This window comes from Loxodonta africana, chromosome 1, assembly GCF_030014295.1.
Source record: "Loxodonta africana isolate mLoxAfr1 chromosome 1, mLoxAfr1.hap2, whole genome shotgun sequence".
Taxonomy (NCBI): domain Eukaryota; kingdom Metazoa; phylum Chordata; class Mammalia; order Proboscidea; family Elephantidae; genus Loxodonta; species Loxodonta africana.
This window is the reverse complement of record NC_087342.1, coordinates 71768765-71792123: the sequence shown is the minus strand read 5'-3', so window position 1 is coordinate 71792123 and position 23359 is coordinate 71768765. Positions and strand designations below refer to the sequence as shown.

Genomic DNA, 23359 nt, shown 5'->3' with positions numbered 1-23359 from the left:
TTTGAGACAGGATAAAAGTGGAACTAATTTTATATTATATTATATTATATTATATTATATTATATTATATTATATTGTATTGTATTGTATTGTATTGTATTGTATTGTATTGTATTGTATTGTATTGTATTGTATTGTATTGTATTGTATTGTATTGTATTGTATTGTATTGTATTGTATTGTATTGTATTGTATTGTATTGTATTGTATTGTATTGTATTGTATTGTATTGTATTGTAGTATTATATTATTGTATTGTAGTATTATATTGTTGTATTGTAGTATTATATTGTTGTATTGTAGTATTATATTGTTGTATTGTAGTATTATATTGTTGTATTGTAGTATTATATTGTTGTATTGTAGTATTATATTGTTGTATTGTAGTATTATATTGTTGTATTGTAGTATTATATTGTTGTATTGTAGTATTATATTGTTGTATTGTAGTATTATATTGTTGTATTGTAGTATTATATTGTTGTATTGTAGTATTATATTGTTGTATTGTAGTATTATATTGTTGTATTGTAGTATTATATTGTTGTATTGTAGTATTATATTGTTGTATTGTAGTATTATATTGTTGTATTGTAGTATTATATTGTTGTATTGTAGTATTATATTGTTGTATTGTAGTATTATATTGTTGTATTGTAGTATTATATTGTTGTATTGTAGTATTATATTGTTGTATTGTAGTATTATATTGTTGTATTGTAGTATTATATTGTTGTATTGTAGTATTATATTGTTGTATTGTAGTATTATATTGTTGTATTGTAGTATTATATTGTTGTATTGTAGTATTATATTGTTGTATTGTAGTATTATATTGTTGTATTGTAGTATTATATTGTTGTATTGTAGTATTATATTGTTGTATTGTAGTATTATATTGTTGTATTGTAGTATTATATTGTTGTATTGTAGTATTATATTGTAGTATTGTAGTATTATATTGTAGTATTGTAGTATTATATTGTAGTATTGTAGTATTATATTGTAGTATTGTAGTATTATATTGTAGTATTGTAGTATTATATTGTAGTATTATATTGTAGTATTGTAGTATTATATTGTAGTATTGTAGTATTATATTGTAGTATTGTAGTATTATATTGTAGTATTGTAGTATTATATTGTAGTATTATATTGTAGTATTGTAGTATTATATTGTAGTATTATATTGTAGTATTATATTGTAGTATTATATTGTAGTATTATATTGTAGTATTATATTGTAGTATTATATTGTAGTATTATATTGTAGTATTATATTGTAGTATTATATTGTAGTATTATATTGTAGTATTATATTGTAGTATTGTAGTATTATATTGTAGTATTATATTGTAGTATTATATTGTAGTATTATATTGTAGTATTATATTGTAGTATTATATTGTAGTATTATATTGTAGTATTATATTGTAGTATTATATTGTAGTATTATATTGTAGTATTATATTGTAGTATTATATTGTAGTATTATATTGTATTATATTATTATATTATATTATATATTATTTTATGTAATAATATATAATATATATTAATGGAATTGGCACTAAATAAGCAAATGCTTTCTATTGTTAAGCGAGATAATTTCCCACATGAGGAAGAAATCCTGCCCACTTTTCCAATTATTTTATTTTATTTCTATTATCTCCCCCAGAAACTTTGTTTTTCTTCTAGCAGTGGATCTCAAACCTTGCAGTACATTAACACCATCTAGGGAGCTTTTTATAGGCTCGCTGTGAGTCGGAAGGGACTCGATGACAACGGCTTTTAGGGGGCTCTTCAAAATGCCAGTGTCTGGGTATCAACTCCAAAGTGGCCAAAGTATAGGCTCTTTGTAAAATCTCCCCAGGAAATTCTGATATCCATCGAAGTATCTCAGGAGTAGTGAGAACCACAGTGACATAATTAAACGGAAAAGGAAAGGTACTCTCCTGAATTGTATCCGGACCCCGACGCCTTGGGCGGCTGCCTAAGCTTGAGCGCTCCACTTGGAAAAAACCTTGGCTGCCTAAGCTTGAGCGCTCCACTTGGAAAAAACCTTCCCTGCGCCTCAGAACTTTCGGACCACAAGGGGGCGCATGTGTACCACCAATTACTAGCGAGTCTGCGCCCTACCAGCCCGCCCCTCTCTGCGGCTTCGGACTCCTGGTTGGGGGAGGAGACTCTTCTCGGGACCCCAAGTCCAGCGGCCTTGTCTCTGATCCATCTCGTCAGCGCTCGGGGGTACTCCACAGCCCCCGCTCGTATATAAACTAGGACTGAAGTCTGATTGTACGTATTAATAATTGTTATGGAGACCAATGATTCAAAAATAATAGAGCAATACGCCGCACATCGAGGATAGTCTTTAATAGACGCACGTAAAAGATACGTGTAAATAGAATGTGCCTTTCCGATGGTGCAAAAACATTACAAAAGACGAGTTCCTTCGAGCCGGATTCGAACCAGCGACCTAAGGATGCCTGACAGCCTCCACTACAGTCCTCCGCTCTACCAACTGAGCTATCGAAGGACCCGCGGAGTCTTTGGAACCCGCCGAGGATGCCATCTCTGCGCGAGGTTGGAGGCTCACGCATTTGCAGTTTCAGCTGCCCCGGCTGGTAACAGGTCCCGCCCTGCGGCCTCTGCGTTATCTGTGATCCAGCACCCCTCCAGAACCGACATTCAGAGGTCCTCTGCCCCGACCAGGGAGAAAACTGGAACACTGCCACTCAACACTTTGCAAAAAAGGAAAATTAAATGTTAGGATAAACAAGTAACTGATAAAGGCTTAGCGATGAGAATCTCGATTTTGACCTCTAATAATTAACAGAGAGAGAGAGAGGGAAATAAGCATACTAAAATGTTCTTCACTTGACATTAGTCCCTGTAGATAAACCAGACCATAACACTGATTCTTAACAACCTGTCGACGGGGAGCTAAAACAATATATTTTTTATTGATCTACCCTAACACAGAGGTAGAAAGTAATATGTCACTCAAGTATCAGTTAATTTTGCAAAGTGAAAAATTCTAATGTAGTTTTCTATGACTGAAAGGTCAGATGGCTATTACGCTTCCTTGTCAACGAAAGAGCAGTTTATAAGACTTAGATATAGACCAAAGAGCAGAGAAATTCACCTGAGGTGGCATCCAACGTCAGGTATCTGTTTGGTTCATCTTCAAGTTACATTAAAGGTCATTACCTTGTCACATGATGGAACCACATGTATAGGGCAAATGACCCCACTCATGCAAGTAGACCAATGAGACAAGTATTCACTCTTCTGTGGTACAAAGACTTATATTCCCCTCCTCCTGGGTAAATATTAAAAGCAGGTTGTTAGTTAAGTTGGCCATTAACATAAAGTCTTCATGAAACATCTTATTTTGAGTGGGACCAGTATGAAGTGTAAAATTTTATTTCATCCTCACTCCAATTGGAACTATCTGTTTTATCAAAATACACTTTTTGAAACTTTAAATGCATGACTCATACAAATGAAAGATGAACAGTTGACAAAAGACTTAACTCAGTAAGAGAGCCAGTAAGACGGTAAAACTGGTTCGAAGAATTATAGGAAAGACAGTATTTATAGTCACTGAAAGAAGCAATGCTGTAATAATATGGCTAAACGAGATACAGACTGGAAAATGCCCTACAGGGCAATACAACTGTAGTTTTTTAAACAGGGCTGAAAATAACTACACCTTTATCAGACGAAGTTCATTCACCCTTACAGAATTGTAAAATATCCTAATCAATAAGTAGTAAATCAAAGTCACATACTCATAGAGCAGTGATTCCCCACAGCGACAATTTTGCCTCCCATTTGACAACATGAGGAGATTGTCAGGGTTGAGGAGATGCTACTGGCAGGTAATAAGCAGAGATCAAGAATGCTGCTAACCATCTACAATGCACAGCCTCCCACAACCAAAAATTATCCAGTCCAAAATACTTCAAGCTTAAGTATTCTCTGACTAAGACTCACATGTATATATGGTCAACTGATTTTTAACAAAGGTGCAAAGGCAGTTAAGTAAAGAAAGGGTAGTCTTTTCAATAAATGGCACTGGAACAACTGGATATTCATATGCAAAAAAAATGAACTTCCATCCATAACTCACCATATGTAAACAATTAACTCAATATAGATTACACACCTAAATGTAAAACTTAAAATTATAAAACTTCAAGAACGTGTTCATTTGTTTGTGTGCTGAACCATTTGGTCTAAGTTACAGAGATCATGACAATTCAACCCTAAATACTTTAGCATGTATCTAAAAAATTAAGTGATTATTATACTTATCCACATCACCATTATCACACCCAATAAAATTAACACGGATTAAAAAAAAAAAAAAGTGTTCTCTGACTAGAGAATGAGATTATCCTTGGGCAAATCTGTTTGAAAATGCTGTAGGTCTAGGATGACATTGAAAAGACATGTAGCCACTTTGTTGTTGCTCTTGCCTAGTTTTACATTTTAGATGATTACTTAATCTGAAGGCTGGAGGAAGCCTGGTAAATATAATCGACTTATTTTTTAAAGTCAATATGAATTTTTTTAAAGACTCCATTAATTTCTTTTTAAAGGTTTTTTTTTTTTAACTAGTACATCTCCCTTATCACTCTCAATTTGTACCTTTCCCTTAGCTATCCGTATGCATTTTTCTAAAGTTCTGAGATCTTTGTCATCTTAACGTTTTCTAATCTTCTCCATTTTTTTGAAATTCTACAACCACCACCTGATTCTGACCCCGGCCATGTCCTGACAGGACACCTGTGATCTTCAAATTGGTTTCCGATTTGCCCCCTCAGTTCTGTTTTCCACACAAGACAGAAAGGCCTCACCGAAAAGAGTCATTAAAGAGAGTCCCTGTTTCCTACCACTCTCCCCACAGGCTCTTTACTGTGAAAGATAATAATTGGGTTCCCCTGAAATAAATATTGATTCACAAGGAACGTGACCCCTCTTATTAAAAGTCTGATCTGCCACTAGTACCATCCAGTGTATAACAAGTGTGGTCTATGAATTGTTATGATTGTGGATTGGGGCTCATACTTAAGGGACCTTGTGTGCAGCCCTGCACCTGCAGGGAGACAGGATCCACTCCTTCCTTCCTTTTCTCTTGTCTCACATTTCAGCAGATTCACAGAGAGGCTGAGACAGGCCTCAAGGAGACTTGAGCGAGAGGGGGAAGTGGCAGATTTGGAGGATCCCTAGGGATGTGTGTAAATAACATGTATTCCTGTAGGTCAGGAATCATGTGTGATTCTTCTATTCATACTCAGAATTATTTTCAAAATAAAATATAACCCAACACGAAAACAGGAAGCAGGAAGGATTTGGTGGTCTTTTCTTTTTCTCCTTCATAAATACTCTTAGATGCGAGAGGGAGATGAGAGTCTCCGAAACCTCTCCTGCGGGTTCAACCTCTTCCGAACCCTGCGAGACGAGAGAGGGTCAGGAGCGCATGTGGTCCCCAAGCCCAGTAGCCGGAGCCGGAATCTGAGAACATCTACGCTCTGGCTCAGGGCTTATTTGACTTGCTAATTAGGAGGCGGCTACAACTTTTGAGACGACTGGTACGGCGCCCTAACGCACACGGAAAAGGAAGCATCGCGAGACCTTCCCGCATTTTCGCGGGAGAGTTCTCTGTGTCGGCGCCCGACGGCTGTTTTGGCCTGAAGGTCCTTGTAGCTCTCCTTCTTTTACACTTTTGTCAGCTTCCTCACTCTAACCACCCGACACACTTTCTTTCCCTGTGTGTTTGGTAGCAGGGTGGTTTTTGCGAAGGGTTAAGAGGGAAATGGTGGACGGAAAGCAGAAGATGAGGGCATTCCGCGGGCCGTTGGGGGCGGGGACGCAAGATTGGTCCGGAGACGGGGAGCGGGTCGGAGGCGGGATGGGTCACGTGACGTCACTGGGGTCACGTGCGGGGAAGGCTTGGGTGTGTGCGGCCGTGGAGGCTGGGGACCGCGGTGGGGAGGCAATGGCAGTTGCTATGCTGTCAACCGGCCCGGCCTAAAACCACACCGGCGATGGGAGAAGGAAGTTTTATAATGCGCGCTGTGCACCCTCATAGTTGTCGGTCAAATAAATGTTATTTTAAGTGCGGCCCGTGTTGCAAAGTAACGTTCTTCTGTTCATTCATGAACTTCCATTCACTCCTTCAGTAAAGGTTTACTGCGTGCCTGCTGAGAGGTTGGGGAAGACCCCTGGAGTTCTTGCGAGCTGATGTTCCACACAGGAAACTGGAGTGTCGGCCTCCATTACAGAGACGGGAGTGAGTGCAGAACCAACTTCTGTGAAATGTGTTTTAATATGTACGGTATTGTAATATTTAACAAGAACTAATCATATACATAGACACTGTTGAACACTATATAGAAGTAGATAATGAGTTTCGGTAGTAGAAGTTACAGCTGTATGACAGGTCATTTAGTAGTGTGTAGGATGGAATGGACGGAACACAGGTTTTGGAGCCCCTTAGGCTACTTTTGAATGCAGTTTCTCTCACTACTGTGTGACCTCTGCCTTCTCTGTGTCTTACGCATGGTAGGGATGATGAAGATAATAGATATCCTAACAGGGTCGTTTTGAATATCAAATGAAATAGCATTTATAAAGCAGAATACATGAAATTGCTGCTCACTGCCCACCCCACAGGCTCAAGCAGGGGAACCCACATAAGACGTTTTGAAAGGCTTTCATCTGGGTGTCGTCCTTGAGAGGTTTAGAGTCTATGAGTTCAAGAATACACCAGATGAAGCATAAGGTTAACAATTTAATCCTTAACAGGTCTGAAAAAACTTAAGTACATGGAATTCAGATGACACAGGAGATCAGATTTGGGTGAACTTAATTAAGTAAGCCCAAGATGGGGCTTTTGAAGGACACGATTGATTAAAATCACTTACGACAAAAGTAGAGCGAGCTATTTTGGATTCATTCCAGTATCAAGTATATGTAAGCAAGATCTAAAAGTTACTTGATTTTTTTTTCTTAATGTTGGGCTCAGTGTCATAATTGAACAAAGACTTCAGTTGTTGGAGTTTTGAGATTAATATGTAATCAGCAGTGACCTTTATACTCACAAACTTGTATTAAGCACTGACTATACCAGACAGTACTCTAAGTTCCTGGGAACACATAGAGACAAATATGGCAGTTTCAGTCCCCAAAGGCTGTACAAAATTTAAAAGCTCAAAGAATAAGTTTGAGTCATTGAGTTAAAGGATTTCAGTTTTGGACATATGACTCAGAATACTTAAAATTCAAGGTTATGGGATTGCTCATAATGGAAAGTGTAAAATACGTGCTGAACCACAGGCAGACATTGAAAATGATTACACATGGCAAAGCTAAATTAGTCATGTTTGTCAGCAGCTGCCCTGCCTTAAGGTAAATCACTTTTCCTCATAGACTAATTACAAATATCTAACATGAGGACTATCTTAGTTATCTAGTGCTGCTGTAACAAATACCACAAGTGGATGGCTTTAACGAATGGGAATTTATTCTCTTAGAGTTTAGGAAGCTAGAAGTCTGAATTCAGGTCGCCAGATTCAGGGCAAGGCTTTCTCTCTCTGTCAGCTCTGGGGGAAGTCCTGGTCGTCAGTCTTCCCCTGTCTAGGAGCCTCTCATCACAGGAACCCCATGCCGAAAGGACTCACTGTGCTCCTGGGTCTTCTTTTGTGGTGGTACTGAGGTCCCTTTCCTCTCTGCTCACCCCTCTCATATTTCAAAAGAAGTTGACTCAAGATACAACCTAGTCCTGTAGATTGTGTCCTGCCCATTAACATAATGGACAGCTCACTCCAAAACAGGATCAGAACCAATGGCATAGCGGCTAGGATTTAACACATAGGGCATTTACATCAGATCACAAAATGGAGGACCACCACACAGTACTGGGAATCGTGGCCTAGCCACATTGACACATATTTTGGGGGGACACAATTCAATCCATGACAAGGACTGTCATAACCAGATTAAAATGCACTTTGTAACTAACAACTAGCATCAGTATTTCCAGGGTAAAATTTGATGTTTTTCCTTGAGTTTTTTTGTTTGTTTAAATTGATTTGTAACTTCTTAAGCCTCCATGATTTTTAGCAAATGTATTCTATGCTAGAACTGTAAGATTAAAAAGAGGAAAAACCAAAAGAACCAGGATATAAGAAAATTAAATGGTAAAGTTTATAAAACTTTGCTAGACATTACATAGCTGTAAGGAAACACTCCAAAGTATCTGCTCTGTACTAGATATTACATACCCTTCACTGACAGGTCAGGGACTATGTCTGTCTTGTTGTGTTCATGGTTAGCTTGCAAGCACACAACATAGTGCCTTGCCTGTGGCAGGTCTTAATAAATGATAATTGTTGTTAATGCTAAATAAAGAAATTTTAGTGAATAAAAAACTATGAGGTAGGAATTAATATTGTCAGAGAGGTGATTTGTCCAAGATTTTATTGCTCCAGTCAAGATCCCTTCTGACTTTAGAAGAATCCATGTAATATCTTAGGCCATTCATGCCAAACACAGCAAGTAGAAACAGAATCAAGTGGCTTGGTTGAGTCTCATGGAGAAAGGGTACAACGTAGAGAACTCCGAGAAGACTTTGAGTTGCAGAAGAATTTGGTGAAAGATAATGTGGAAGAAATCTGAGATAACCTATTTCCTGATTATTCCCAATCCTTTCAGCTACATGTCCTTGCACACAGTCTTCCAAAGTGATGTGGAGAGTGGAGACCTCCCCGGAGAGGCCTTCTTTCAGTGTGGCTAGTCTAGGTCTATCCTCAGTCACCTGGCCCGTCCTCACAGTGCAGCCCTGGGACAGGGCAGGATTGCTAGCTGGAGCATTTCCCTTTTTAATTGTTACACCTGTGGACTCTTTAGCTAAGAACTGTGGAAGGCACTTTCTTGCCCTGTACTTGGATTCTTTACAGGCATCAAGGAGAAGGTGTCCTTTTTCTTACCTCTCTTTATTTTACTGTTTTCCCTCTCTGAAGCCTCCCTAGAGTCTCCTGTATGTGCATTAAACATTGATGTATTCTCAGATGATAAAGTATGTCCCGAAGAAGGTCACCTATTGGTGGAGTTCAGGTGTTATGTCCAAAAGGTGATTTGTGTGCTCTGAAAACACTCACAGATATTATCCTAGCTGAGTCTCATAACAACCCTGTAAGCTGAATACACAGAACAAGTATTACTCCCCTTTAATAGGAGACTGAGAGTCTGATCATGTAATTGATTTGCCTAGCACAGAAAAATTTTTAAGTGGCAAAAGCTGTATCTACATACCTATGCGCAGTACACCCCTTTTGGATACTCACAAGGCTTAGAGCAGAGTCAAGGCTCTGTGAAGTCCTCCAGTAAAGGAACATGTTTAGCTTTCTCAAAGCTAGTGTTTTTGAAGTGCACTTAGCAACGGAATCTTTACTTAGAGTAACCTTCCTTAATGATCTGTGTGATACTAGAACATGTTTTGAGAAATGCTGGTATAAACTGCTCCATCAGAATGAAGTTAAAGAAAAAAATTTTCTCTTTAGGAAGTTCTATGACCTGCCCCCACAAAATCATCTCACTGTCGGGCAAACAAATTTTTGCTGCATCTCAGCTGTATCCTTTATGGTATATTTTAAACACATTTTCTGCTGTTCTGTCGTTGGTAGAGAGGAAGAATAGCTGGTTGCCATTTTCTATGAAAAGAAATTGCTACATCTAGAGACCTTTATTATGCCATTCATCTGCACAGTCTTGGCTCTAGCAGAATAAGTCCTGAGAGCAGATAGTTTTCTTGACAGGTGAGAAGCATCTTTAGATCATATCTGTGTTCGGAAGGATAATTCTCTCAGAGGTAGGGTGAATGGAATGGAAGTGGGAAAAACCAAGCTCCTAAAGGCAACTATTGGGTCTTACTCTATCTTTATCTTCCATACTCAACATATTGTTTGGGACCAGTGAGTGCTCAGTTCATGTTGGACTAAATTGCAGTGTTTCATTCTATTGTACATAGGGGTCACTGTGAGTCAGAACCGACTCGACAGCACCTAACAACAACAAATTAAATATCTAATATTTTGTCTTATGTTGTCTACTTTGCTTTACTTGTCCAAATGCATTGTCCTACACATACATATTACTAACAAATTTATTGTGTTTGTCTCTAAATACTTTGCCAGGTTTTAAGATGGTTTTCCATTTCGATCATATAGCTATGTATGTGACTGCTGACTGACTCATCGTACTGCTCAGACCTCTGGCTTCTGCCCGTGAGAGATACAGAAGGCCCACAACGCAGGTAGATGATCAAGGGTACTATTGGGCAATTCCCCCCGATTCATTTACCTTGTTGAAGTACCCAGAGCTTACTTAGAAAGAGCATATTGTTAACAGATATTCACTTAAAGGATATGTAAGTGACTTATAAAAGGTGAAAAGATGCTCACTTTCACTCCTAATAAGAAAAAAAAAAATACTGAGATACTATTTTTTACCTGTCAGACTGACCAAATGAACACTGGGTTGGTGAAACTGTGAAGAAACAGACATTACTTAAGGAAAATGAATTGATATAATTTCTGTGGAGCACAGTTTGGCAATATCTATAAAATTACAAAAGCACGTTCCCTTTGACCCTGCCTTCTAGGGTTTTTATTCAACCAATCTCCTTGTGCATGTGCAGAATGACCTATAGGAAGTTATTCGGGTTTTTATTCAACCAATCTCCTTGTGCATGTGCAGAATGACCTATAGGAAGTTATTCGCTGCTGTGGTGTTTTAATGGCATGAACACCCTAAAGACCACCAGTACAAGGTTGATAAAAGAAACGGCATATCCATATAATGGAAGGCTACAGCTCTAAAAAAAGGAGGAAGGGGGCGCTTTATGTGCTGATATGAAAAAATCTTTGATGATTATATGCATTGTACAGAACAGTGGTATGTTATCTTTTTATAAAAAAGGGGAAAATAAAAAATTTGTATATATTAGTTTATGTATGAAGAAGTCCTGGAAGGATATAGACAAAATTAATAACAGTGGTTGGGTTGTTCAGGGGTTTTGTTCTGTTTCTGTTTCTGTTTTTTGAAGAGGTGGTAACTAAACTGTTGAGTGAGAGACTTCGCTTTATGCTTTTTACATTTGAACATTGTGAATGTATTACATAAAGAAATAAACTGAATTTTAAAATAAGGAGCATGTGAGTTTGATGAACATGAATTTCATGGATCAAATATCTTAGGAATTAAAATGCAGTATTCAGTAGTTATCAACATATTCCCTTTAGTTGTCTGTAATCGCGTGGAGTTGTATTTATATGCCCTAAACACAAATTCTTTTGAGAGAGGTTTTGTTCTTTGTTGTTTTTGTTTTAAACCACTATGCTTTGAGGAAGAAAGGTTAAAAGAATTTTTAAAACAGCATGTTCCACCAAGCAGGCCGTATTTACTCATGAAGCTAATTTAATTACTAAATCTTGTTAAGCAGTATCTTAAAAAATTATGAACATTTATGAGGGTTAAAAAGCCTTAATGTCTAGGATTCCTTCTCTACATCATTATAAGGGAAGATGGAATCCACAAGTTTCCAGGTTACTGCTGGTAAGAAGTGGCATTTTAGTAAAGAGATGAGTACAGAGATGCCCAGAATTTTCCAGTTCCTGGCACCTTTAATCCCTTTTTTTTTCCCCACAGTGTCCCTAGGCCAATAAATAAATAACAATTCCATTTATTAAGTAGGTAGTTCCAGGTATTTATGTTCTAACAACCTCTAGCCATTTGAAAAAATACGTGAATTGAAAACAGTATTTTTTATTTCATACTTAAATGACCACAGTTACCAAGTAAAGGGATGTGTGTGTCTGTTGGGCATTGTACAACTTCTCTAACCTTGGCATCAGACTGGACACCGCTACCCCCACTCTTTGTGTTCCATATTGATGTTCATGGTGTACGTTTTAATCACAGCAACTGCCAAAAACCCAGCTTTCCAAAGATGTGGCATCATTAAAAGGAATGTAGCACTATCCAATGCTGAAACTGAACTACCCAGAGCTAGTTCCTGGCGGATGTTACTATGTTTCTCTTAAAACATTAAAATATCTCACAACAATTGGTCTTTATTTGCCTGGAGCAACAGAGGAAGGAGAGTTAGGAATAGAAGGAAATAGAGTAGAAAGTGTGGCTAATTGCCTCCTTGAACAATTTCCTCCTTTGCCACAAGACCAGAACTGGATGGTGCCCAGCTACCATTACTGAACGTTTTGATTAAAAAAAATCTATAGAAGAATCCTGATCAGAAGAGGAATAGTACGGAACAGAATTTCTAAATCTCGTGGAATCCAGCATTTCTGGAGCCGTGGAGGCTGGATGAAGCCCAAAATTATTGCCCTGAGATACTCTTTAAACCAAAAATATCCCCTGAAGTCTCCTTAATACCAAAAAATGGTTTAGCTTAACTGGTAAAGGAATGTCTGCCTTGAGCTTTATGCTCTTTTAAGATCTGTCTATATGGGATCAAATCGACAGCAGCAACTTGAAGGATTAGATAGGAAACTTAGAGGGCAATGAGTATATGTTAATAGGGGAGGAACAACTCAGAAAAGGAGGGTGAGAATGGGTGTACAACTTGAAGAATGTAAGCAATGCCACTGAACTGTATGTGTAGAAACTGTTGAATTGGTTTATGTTCTGTGTATACGACAATAAAAATTACAAAAAATTATTTTTTAAATATCCCATGGCACCCCTGTGAGGTGACTACAGCAACTCAGGGCCTCCGTGGCACACAATTTAGAAATCATGAGTATGGAATCATTAAAGAATCATAGAACAGCATTGTCCAATAGAACTTTTTGATGTGATTTAGTACCTGTGGGTCAGATACGGAAGCCACTGACCACATCTGGTTGAGCTTTTGAAATACGGCTAGTGTGGTTAAGGAAGAGAATTTTAAATCTACTTAGTTTTGGTTAATTTAAATTTAAATAGCCACACGTGGCTAACAGAAACATATTGGATAGTGCAGATATAGAATATCTTGGTGGGTTAGTGTCATTATGCTCTGCAGTCTCCACAGCCTTATAAAGGCTTGATAAAGACCAAATGGTTACAGTGGCTTGCAGAACGAAGAGCTAGTATTCCTACTGGCCTGATTATATAAACAATCAGAATATTGTAAACACACACAAAATCAAACCTGGGCATTACATCCTAGATTTTTCCCCTCCATAGAGATGATTTTATAAAGGTCCTAATCTTCTGATTTCTGAAATGTATATCCGTTTGCTAAGATCAGTTGTAAATTAATTGGTTGTTGTCATTCTCAATTAAGTAGTCATGGGAATCAAAGCAAGCGTTTGCTTTTTTAGCAAGTTACACTTTGCTCTCACCAGCATTTCAAAGTGTCCCTTGACATCAGTTTCGAATACAGAATCAAAAAAGTTTTGGAAATGGCATATAGTCTATCACCAACTATTGGGAGATCAATGGTGCAGCCTAGGTATGGGTGATAAGGAACTGACAACGGTGTATGACAGTGGTAATAGAAAACTCACCTCCCATTATTCCATATTGACACCTGTTTGGGCCCAAAAGTGGAGCCTCCTTTCTTAAAACTCCATGGACACTGCTGCCTCAGAGCCTCTGCCCAGCAAACTGTTCCCTTTGCTTGGACTGTCTTCACTTTCAGGCTTTACCTTTTCTAACATCTATCTTTCCCCCTGCATCCTGTTTTAGTGGGAGCTGTGCTTCAGAATCACCCGAGGATCTTGTTAAATATACAGCACCCATGCATGCGTACACAGACCTAGATCCTAAACCAGGTGGAAGTTAGGCATCTTTGTGTTTAACTAGCCTCCGAGGAGGCGCCGAAGCTAAACCCTTCAGGAGTCTCAGGAATTGTTGGAATAGTTCAACTCCATAAAATGGAAGCTACTTACGGTAATTACATGATTGCATACTTCATCTTGAAAGCGTCTACCTCTGTAAATGCGCCTTGCCTGACAGGGGTGTGTGACCTTGTATTTGAAATTACTGGGGAAACCCACCAAAACCCACTGCCGTCGAGTCCATTCTTATAGAGACCGGCCCTGTAGGACAGAGTAGAACTGCCCCATAGAGTTTCCAAGGAGCGCCTGATGGATTTGAACTGCTTTCCTCTTGGTTAGTATACCCGAAACCCAACCCGTCAGTCAATTCTGACCCATTGCCACTCTTGTAGGACAGAGTAGGACTGCCCCATAGGGCTTTCAAGGCTGTAAGTCTTTACAGTAGCAGACTGCTTCTCTACTTCTGGGTAGTAGGAGTGTGCAGAGATCAATAGACAAGCACTGAATGACTTAAAAAACTGAAAGCAGCCGCCCAACGTGGGGCTCGAACCCACGACCCTGAGATTAAGAGTCTCATGCTCTACCGACTGAGCTAGCCGGGCAGTTATGCATGTTGGATTCCCTAATAATTATAAGAAGATATGTTAGCTTTTTTTTTTTTTCCTCCCTAGGGCAAGGACTATTGCTAGGATTCTAAATGTAATCAAATGGTATATTTTTGTATCATAGGTAAGATTACATGAAGCCTAAAGAATGTAAGCATTATCTTGAATGATTAACTTACACTCCACCTACTTTTTCTACATCTTCCTTCATTCTCCCAAGCCTGTCTTGACAGACCTCGAAATGTTTCCAGGAACCAAGAATTGGAGCCTCTGGATGTTACAGTGACCCCCAACTCTGGCACTCCCAGACCTCCAGGCCTGGTTGCCTACGAGACCCAAAAGGCCCAGACACAATCCTGTGCTCTCTCTCTAGCCCATACAGGAGTTCCTCTCCTGTCCTCAATACCAGTCAGTTTTTTTTGCCACGGTGCCACGTCGATGTAAAAAAAATATGTATTTGTATATATATATATTTTCAATGTGGCCCTGAAAAAATCTCTGAGGTTTTCTCCCTCCTTTTCACACCTCGTATTGTTCATTTGTCGCCCTCTCTGCAGTGACAGCTTACATACGCAGAAAAGACGGGGGAGGGTGTCGCGATTATATTTTAATAGAAAGTATCTGACAACCGCTAAAATATAGGATCCAGTGATTTTTACATGTTTTGTTTACCGCTGACCGCAAAAGCGCGTTGACCACAATTAGGTAAATATTTGCTTAATGAGTACACCGACGGTACGCTCTAGGAGGGAAAAAAATGCCCGTCTTCTCAAGAAGGGAACAGGAAACCCTGATTCCATGCAACTGGGGAATACTCAAAGCTATGCTAACAAGAAAAGCCGCAGAGGGAAGTTGAAAAACCCATATAAATATTTTCCAAGGCCAGACTCCATAGTTCAGTGTTTTGATTTTTCCATTGAAATCGATTTCTCTGATGTGAGCAATGAATGATGGATGACCTTGAATAGAGATGGGACCATTGTTCTACACATTTCCTGGTCACAATCGCGGAGTCGGAACTTCTGGCAGAACCGGAAATATTTGCCTTTGAAGTTACTTGAGAGCCGAATGAAAACGCAAGAAAAGCCAAAATTGTAAAAGAGTACCTGTTCTTTTTTGATTAGAAAAGTTACCAGTTCATTTATAGAGATCACAAGCATATTCTGTCCACACATTTGTACTCGATGCCATAATTCAGGTCTTGTAATTCAATTTGTGAGAGGCCAGAAATGAAAAATGGGCTCGTCCGGGATTTGAACCCGGGACCTCTCGCACCCTAAGCGAGAATCATACCCCTAGACCAACGAGCCATCTGGTTAGTAAGCGGAAATTTACAAATGTATTAAATATTGACTGACTTGTTCAGCTTTCGTGTTCTGCCTTTTTTAAAATTTGTGTTTATATTTCACTTTGAATGCTTTTAACCAGATCAGCGTGGTTCTCAGAACTTCCCCGAATTTTCTCACAACCCAAGCCTTATTAAGGACCCCTCCGTTGTATGAGAAACATCCGCTGCTCTTGTCGAAAATGCAGAAATTGAACTCCTACAAATCGAAGTCCCCGGAGGCTCCCTAGCTCACCTGTACATTTAACCGAGGATGACTGGGGAACCGTTTGCACGGTCTCAAAACTCACGTGGAGCTGTTGAATGACAATAAACACGGGATGAAACGAGCTGTGTTGGCTCTATTGTGTCTCCCACATTTGAGGTTCACTGAACAGGACACACAACTATACAGTCATGATTAAATAGAGAAAATTAACAGTACAAGGAAGAGGGGAATGCATAATTAGGGTGCTGAAAGCTGTTTTGGTGGGAAATGAGGCTGAGTCAAAACAAATAACATCACGAAATGGGACGCAGAGAGACTGCTGGCGTCAGCCAACCTGAACGAAAAGGCTGGTGACAGAAGGCAAGATCGGTTCTGGAAAAGGGCTTAGTCCTTCCTTACCTGAGAAATCAAGGTAACAAGAAAATGTATCTCTAAGGATGGGGTTCCTCCCTTGTTATGTGAGTGGATGCTCTCCTCAAATGAGGAACCTCAACTAGCAATTGGAGATAATGAGCAGTGCCTTCTCACTTCACATTTCAGTAACTGAAGACTTACTCATGTTTTCAGACTGTTCCAGAGCCGTGTATGATTACTGAAAAAAAACTGGTGACACTCTTCTTAAGGATTTAAATCGAGCTCTTAAGGTGTCCTGGTGCTTTTCTGCTTCTTTAAGGCAAATTTTTTAGCACTCCGACTTGCGAAAAGGAGTTCTCAGGGCTTGCGTAGGACGGTTCGGTCTTGAGGCAATATGTTACCTGTGGGGGTCTGTCTTTTACCGCAGACCAGGAAAATCTAGCGAATTTAATCGCGGAAGTGAGAAAACGAGTAGTGGCCCGTACGGGGATCGAACCCGCGACCTTGGCGTTATTAGCACCACGCTCTAACCAACTGAGCTAACCGGCCGCTTCCGTTAGTGAGGCTTTCAAGTTCATAACAAGAGTTTAGTCTTGTTCTTGATGTCCTATTTTAGAGGCTCGTGTGTCCCAGCGGCCGACTTAGCTCATGTAAAGGTAGGCTTCATCCCTTTTTCCAATGTTTGTCCCACTCTTTCGTTCCATGACTCAGCAACGTGGGTACAACAATATTCCCTCCTCCCTTTTAATGTTCTCAGGTCAAGATTTTTTCTGCACCACAAGCCCGTAATATCACAAATTCATTAAAGAGTCCCAAGCAATATTCCAGGTGCTCTTCTTCGGGTATCTGTCTGTTGGGAATGTTTTCCTACGTTCCCGCTCCATTCGTTTCAGATAGAGATATTCCAAAATATTTCAACGCAATCCTGTTCCTTCTCTACATATACAGTTGTATATGTAACGGCTAAAAGAACACTACAGTATATTGCTAAAAAGGTTGATAGAAACAAAGATTTCACATTTAAAAAAAAAAAAACAGTTCTTTCTTTTTTTTTTTTAATAGTATTAGCGTCTAAAATAAGGTTGGAGATGCCGGGGATCGAACCCGGGGCCTCATACATGCGAAGCATGCGCTCTACCACTGAGCTACATCCCCAGCCCTCGAAAAGCCGCCTTTGTAGCTCTCCCTAGTTCTTTGAGTCCAGTTTTCTTCCCCCCGCCTACAGTTCTAGGATTTAATGAGGTTAAATTTTCTCTTATTTATTTAACAAAATATTGAAATAGTTGATGGGGCAGCATTCATCAACTTCCCAAGCAGAAGAAACCTTCCATCCATCGGACTCTTGCCAAACATTTAACCTAGAGACCGTGGGGTCATAACTAACTACCTGGACGTTCGGCAAGAAAAGAGTAAGACTCTCCCTTGAAAGCTTCTTTCGTTTTTCCTTTTTTCCAAAGGCAGCTAAGAGCTAGCGCGGGATCAAACAGCTCCCTCTGTCCCTCCACTCATTCAGGTGTCCAAAGTGAGTCCCTCCCTGAAAAGATGATACACTGACTCCTTTACAACCGCCAGCATCGGATCGGCTTCCTTTGGAAAATTCTGTTTGGGCTCAAATATAGAATATTTAAAATATTTCTTTAGGGAGCCTAGGAACTGAATGCCAGCATTCTGTTAGTTTTGTTTTGTTTTTTCAATTTTATTTCCTTGTTGTTGTTTTTGAGAATATAGTGTGTTCAACATACACAGCAAAACATGCACCAATCCAACCATTTCTACATGTACAATTCAGTGACATAGATTACATTTTTCGAGGTGTGAAGCCATTCTCTGTTCTTGACTGCACTGAATTCTACATCTGCAAATATACTATACATGACATGTATCTACTCTATATATAGAAAGATAATGCTAATTACCTTATTAACGAGCGTTTTCTGAACAACTAACTTCATACAGAATCACATCTGAAAGTTCTAAGATCACATTCTAGTTCAAATATCGAAACAGTTTAGCCAGGGTCGAATAAGATAGCATAGCTTAGCGTGAGCCCGGATAGCTCAGTCGGTAGAGCATCAGACTTTTAATCTGAGGGTCCAGGGTTCAAGTCCCTGTTCGGGCGTCGTTGTTTTCTGTTTTTCCCGTTTTATTTCCTGTATTTTTGTTTCAATAAATAGTAAGGGGAAAGAAGGTAAACTCAAATCAGAGGGTGATCTTACTAAATGAGAGGCAATGCTAAGCACGGCGTACAGCCCAAACCCTAGGATCTGTTGGGGAAATAGAGGGGCCTAGAATTCTGGGCAGATGGCTGGGAGCCATAAACGGCACAAAAATCATTTCATCAAAGGCACCAGCAAAAGTTTCGATAACAATGTCGTAAATTATCAAAGGTTGAGCTATTTCTTGAAAAGCAACAAAATCGCAGAGCTGCTTCCTCTTCCCTACATTTGTATGCTTCTTACTGATGCTCTGCTTTCTTAGGCTCTGGAGATACCCAGGTAAACTGTATAGATATAGTGCTGTCTCTCAGAACTGAGGACCAAGAGGGGCAGAAGTTTAAAATTTTTTTGCCCATGACCTATAGCGCAAAGTTGAGTTTACTTCTCAACCCGGCCACACATATAACAGAAACAAAAATTGCGTGCAATATTAATTATTCTTACCACATGAACTGTATTCTGATATTTCTGATTCTATCCTCTTAAAAATGCTGGTTAGTATCGACCGTTAAATTGATTTTACATCCCCCTCATTGGTCTGTAGGGTGATCATAAAGATGAAGTATAGGTGGTACCGGGCAGTGAGGGCTGTGTGAGTGACCACCTGCCACGCCCCTTTCTCTGAATACAAATCCCCTTCCTCACGTGACCCAAAACCTCAAGTCACTGGAGCACACCAGTACCAACACTGTCTCTGGTGGAAGCATTAAAGAAACAACTCGCAATCCTTGGTTGAGACTTCCTTTGGTAATAGCCCAAACCAGAATTTTCAGCTAGAAGCTAATGGAGAAATTAGATTTTTCCTTTCCATCAAAAATTGTTGAACAGGCTGCATACCTCCACAATAAAAAAAGAAAACCAACACTGTTGCCTTTGAGTTGATTCCAACTCATGGCAACCCTGTATGTTGCAGAGTAGAACTGAGTCCATAGGGTTTTCTTGGTTATAATCTTTATGGAAGCAGATTGCCAGGTCTTTCTTCTGCAGTGCCTCTAGGTGGGTTCCAACCACCAATCTTTCAGTTAGTAGACAAGCGCAAACCTCAAGTCCTACCTAGGGATCTTCATAACCTCTACATAAACATAAATAACAGAACACTTCCCAACAGTTTCCTTCTTAGCATAGGAGGCAGCACACCAGTTACATAATCTGAGCATCTTGAGCTCAAGTCTCAGAGACAGCATAGCATTTTACAACATGAAAAACACTGCAGAAGTGGTAACCCAATGTCCATTATTATTACTGCTATGACAACAACACAAGACATGTCTTCTTAAAGTACCCGTCACCTCATAAATTTAGTAAGTCCACACAGCTTCAGAGGAAAGATTTCCTGTCTGTAGGGGCTACTACACTTCGGTTGTTACCCCACAGTTTCTTTACAATGCTTAGAGATTGCTCAAAAGAAAAAAAGCTTTCATTAGCATTATTTAAATACAAAGGGACAACTCTCTGTCACAAACTTCACAAAATAAGGGGTCGGGGAAGGGAGTCCACAAAATTGAATATTAGATCCAAAATGATTCTGACATGGTCTCCGAGAGTGTGTTGTTGTTGTTGTTGTCAGGTGCCGTCGAACCGGTTCCGACTCATAGCGACCCTATGCACAACAGAATGAAACACTGCCCGGTCCTGAGCCATCCCTACAATCCTTGTTATGCTTGATCTCGCTGTTGCAGCCACTGTGTCAATCCACCTCATTAAGGGTCTTCCTCTTTACCGCTGACTCTGTGCCTTGCCAAGCATGACGTCCTTCTCCAGGGACTGATCCCTCCTGACAACATGTCTAAAGTATGTAAGATGCAGTTTCGCCATCCTCGCCTCTAAGGAGCATTCTCGACGCACTTCTTCCAAGACAGATTTGTTCGTTCTTTTGGCAGTCCATGGTATATTCAATATTCTTCGCCAACACCGCAATTCAAAGGCGTCAACTCTTCTTCAGTCTTCCTTATTCATTGTCCAGCTTTCACATGCATATGATGCGATTGAAAATACCATGGCTTGGGTCAGGCGCACCTTAGTCTTCAGGGTGATATCTTTGCTCTTCAACACATTGAAGAGGTCCTTTGCAGCAGATTTGACCAATGCAATGCATCTTTTGATTTCTTGACTGCTGCTTCCATGGCTGTTGATTGTGGATCCAAGGAAAATGAAATCCTTGACAACTTCAATCTTTTCTCCGTTTATCACGATGTTGCTCATTGGTCCAGTTGTGAGGACTTTTGTTTTCTTTATGTTGAGGTGTAATCCATACTGAAGGCTGTGGTCTTTGATCTTCATTAGCATGCGCTTCAGGTCCTCTTCACTTTCAGCAAGCAAGGTCGTGTCATCTTCATAACGCAGGTTGTTAATGAGTCTTCCTCCAATCCTGATGCCCCGTTCTTCTTCATATAGTCCAGCTTCTCAGATTATTTGCTCAGCATACAGATTAAATAGGTATGGTGAAAGAATACAACCCTGCCATACACCTTTCCTGACTTTAAACCAATCAGTATCCCCTTGTTCTCTCCGAACAACTGCCTCTTGATCTATGTAAAGGTTCTTCATGAGCACAATTAAGTGTTCTGGAATTCCCATTCTTCGCAGTGTTTTCCATAGTTCGTTATGATCCACCCAGTCAAATGCCTTTGCATAGTCCATAAAACACAGGTAAACATCCTTCTGGTATTCTCTGCCTTCAGCCAGGATCCATCTGACATCAGCGATGATATCCCTGGTTCCACGTCCTGTTCTGAAACTAGCCTGAATTTCTGGCAGTTCCCAGTCGATATACTGCTGCAGCCATTTCTGAATGATCTTCAGCAAAATTTTGCTTGCGTGTGATATTAATGATATTGTTCTGTAATTTCCACATTTTGTTGGATCACCTTTCTTGGGAATAGGCATACATATGGATCTCTTCCAGTCAGTTGGCCAGGAAGCTGTCTTCCGCATTTCTTGGCATAGACGAGTGAGCACCTCCAGCGCTGCATCTGTTTGTTGAAACATCTCAGTTGATATTCCATCAATTCCTGGAGCCTTGTTTTTCACCAATGCCTTCAGAGCAGCTTGGACCTCTTCCTTCAGTACCATCGGTTGTTCCTGATCATATGCAACCTCTTGAAATGGTTGACTATCGACTAATTCTTTTTGGTATAATGACTCTGTGTATTCTTTCCATCTTCTTTTGACGCTTCCTGCATTGTTTAATATTTTCCCCATGGAATCCTTCACTATTCCAACTCGAGGCTTGAATTTTTTCTTCAGTTCTTTCAGCTTGAGAAACACCGAGCGTGTTCTTCCATTTTGGTTTTCCATCTCCAGCTCTTTGCACATGTCATTATAATACTTTACTTTGTCTTCTCGAGAGACCCTTTGAAATCTTCTGTTCAGTTCTTTTACTTCATCAATTCTTCCTTTTGCTTTAGCTGCTCGACGCTCAAGAGCAAGTTTCAGAGTCTCCTCTGACATCCATCTTAGTCTTTTCTTTCTTTCCTGTCTTTTCAATGACCTCCTGCTTTCTTCATGGATGATGTCCTTGATGTTATTCCACAACTCGTCTGGTCTTCAGTTACTAGTGTTCAATGCATCAAATCTATTCTTCAGATGGTCTCTAAATTCAGGTGGGATATACTTAAGGTCATATTTTTGCTCTTGTGAACTTGCTCTGATTTTCTTCCCTTTCAGCTTGAACTTGCATATGAGCAATTGATGGTCTGTTCCACAGTCAGCCCCTGGCCTTGTTCTGACTGCTCATATTGAGCTTTTCCATCCTCTCTTTCCACATAAAAAACCACAGATGTAATCAATTTGATTTCTGTGTGTTCCATCTGGCGAGGTCCATGTGTATAGTCGCCGTACATGTTGGTGAAAGAAGGTATTCGCAATGAAGTCGTTGGTCTTGCAAAATTCTGTCATTCGATCTCCGGCATTGTTTCTATCACCAAGGCCATATTTTCCAACTACTGATCCTTCTTTGTTTCCAACACTCGCATTCCAATCGCCAGTAATTATCAATGCATCTTGATTGCATGTTCGATCAATTTCAGACTGCAGCAGCTGATAAAAATCTTATATTTCTTCATCTTTGGCCCTAGTGGTTGGTGCGTAAATTTGAATTATAGTCGTATTAACTGGTTTTCCTTGTAGGCGTATGGATATTATCCTATCACTGACAGCGTTGTACTTCAGGATAGATCTTGAAACGTTCTTTTTGACGATGAAGGCAACACCATTCCTCTTTGAGTTCTCATTGCCGGCATAGTAGACTATATGATTGTCTGATTCAAAATGGCCAATACCAGTCCATTTCGGCTCACTAATGCCTAGGATATCGATGTTTATGCGTTCCATTTCATTTTTGATGATTTCCAATTTTCTTAGATTCATACTTTGCGCATTCCAGGTTCCGATTATTAATGGATGTTTGCAGCCGTTTTTTCTCATTTTGAGTCGTGCCACATCAGCAAATGAAGGTCCCGAAAGCTTTACTCCATCCACGTCATTAAGGTCGACTCTGCTTTGAGGAGGCAGCTCTTCCCCAGTCATCTTTTGAGTGCCTTCCAACCTGGGGAGCTCGTTTTCCCGCACTATATCAGACAGTGTTCCACTGCTATTCATAAGGTTTTCACTGGCTAATGCTTTTCAGAAGTAGACTGCCAAGTCCTTCTTCCTAGTCTTAGTCAGGAAGCTCAGCTGAAACCTGTCCTCCGTGGGTGACCCTGCTGGTATCTGAATACCAGTGGCATAGCTTCCAGCATCACAGCAACACACAAGCCCCGGCAGTATGACAAACTGAC

At 39.7% G+C, this 23359-nt stretch overlaps 1 long non-coding RNA gene and 6 other non-coding genes across 7 annotated transcripts; 2 read left to right on the top strand and 5 right to left on the bottom strand.

Moving 5' to 3' along the window:
- Positions 1-2448: 2448 nt before the first annotated feature.
- TRNAY-GUA (transfer RNA tyrosine (anticodon GUA)) lies at positions 2449-2536 on the bottom strand. The gene is given in 2 exon segments: positions 2449-2484; positions 2500-2536. It is a non-coding gene; the product is annotated as a tRNA-Tyr (tRNA).
- Positions 2537-5009: 2473 nt separating this feature from the next.
- LOC135230732 (uncharacterized) lies at positions 5010-15716 on the top strand. Its single transcript, XR_010321394.1, has 2 exons — positions 5010-5705; positions 6192-15716. It is a non-coding gene; the product is annotated as an uncharacterized LOC135230732 (long non-coding RNA).
- TRNAK-CUU (transfer RNA lysine (anticodon CUU)) lies at positions 14383-14455 on the bottom strand. The gene has a single exon. It is a non-coding gene; the product is annotated as a tRNA-Lys (tRNA).
- On the bottom strand, positions 15697-15768 carry TRNAP-AGG (transfer RNA proline (anticodon AGG)). The gene has a single exon. It is a non-coding gene; the product is annotated as a tRNA-Pro (tRNA).
- Positions 15769-16840: 1072 nt separating this feature from the next.
- Positions 16841-16914, bottom strand: TRNAI-AAU (transfer RNA isoleucine (anticodon AAU)). Its single transcript has one exon. It is a non-coding gene; the product is annotated as a tRNA-Ile (tRNA).
- A 534-nt stretch (positions 16915-17448) lies between these two features.
- Positions 17449-17520, bottom strand: TRNAA-CGC (transfer RNA alanine (anticodon CGC)). The gene has a single exon. It is a non-coding gene; the product is annotated as a tRNA-Ala (tRNA).
- Positions 17521-18411: 891 nt separating this feature from the next.
- Positions 18412-18484, top strand: TRNAK-UUU (transfer RNA lysine (anticodon UUU)). Its single transcript has one exon. It is a non-coding gene; the product is annotated as a tRNA-Lys (tRNA).
- Positions 18485-23359: the final 4875 nt, after the last annotated feature.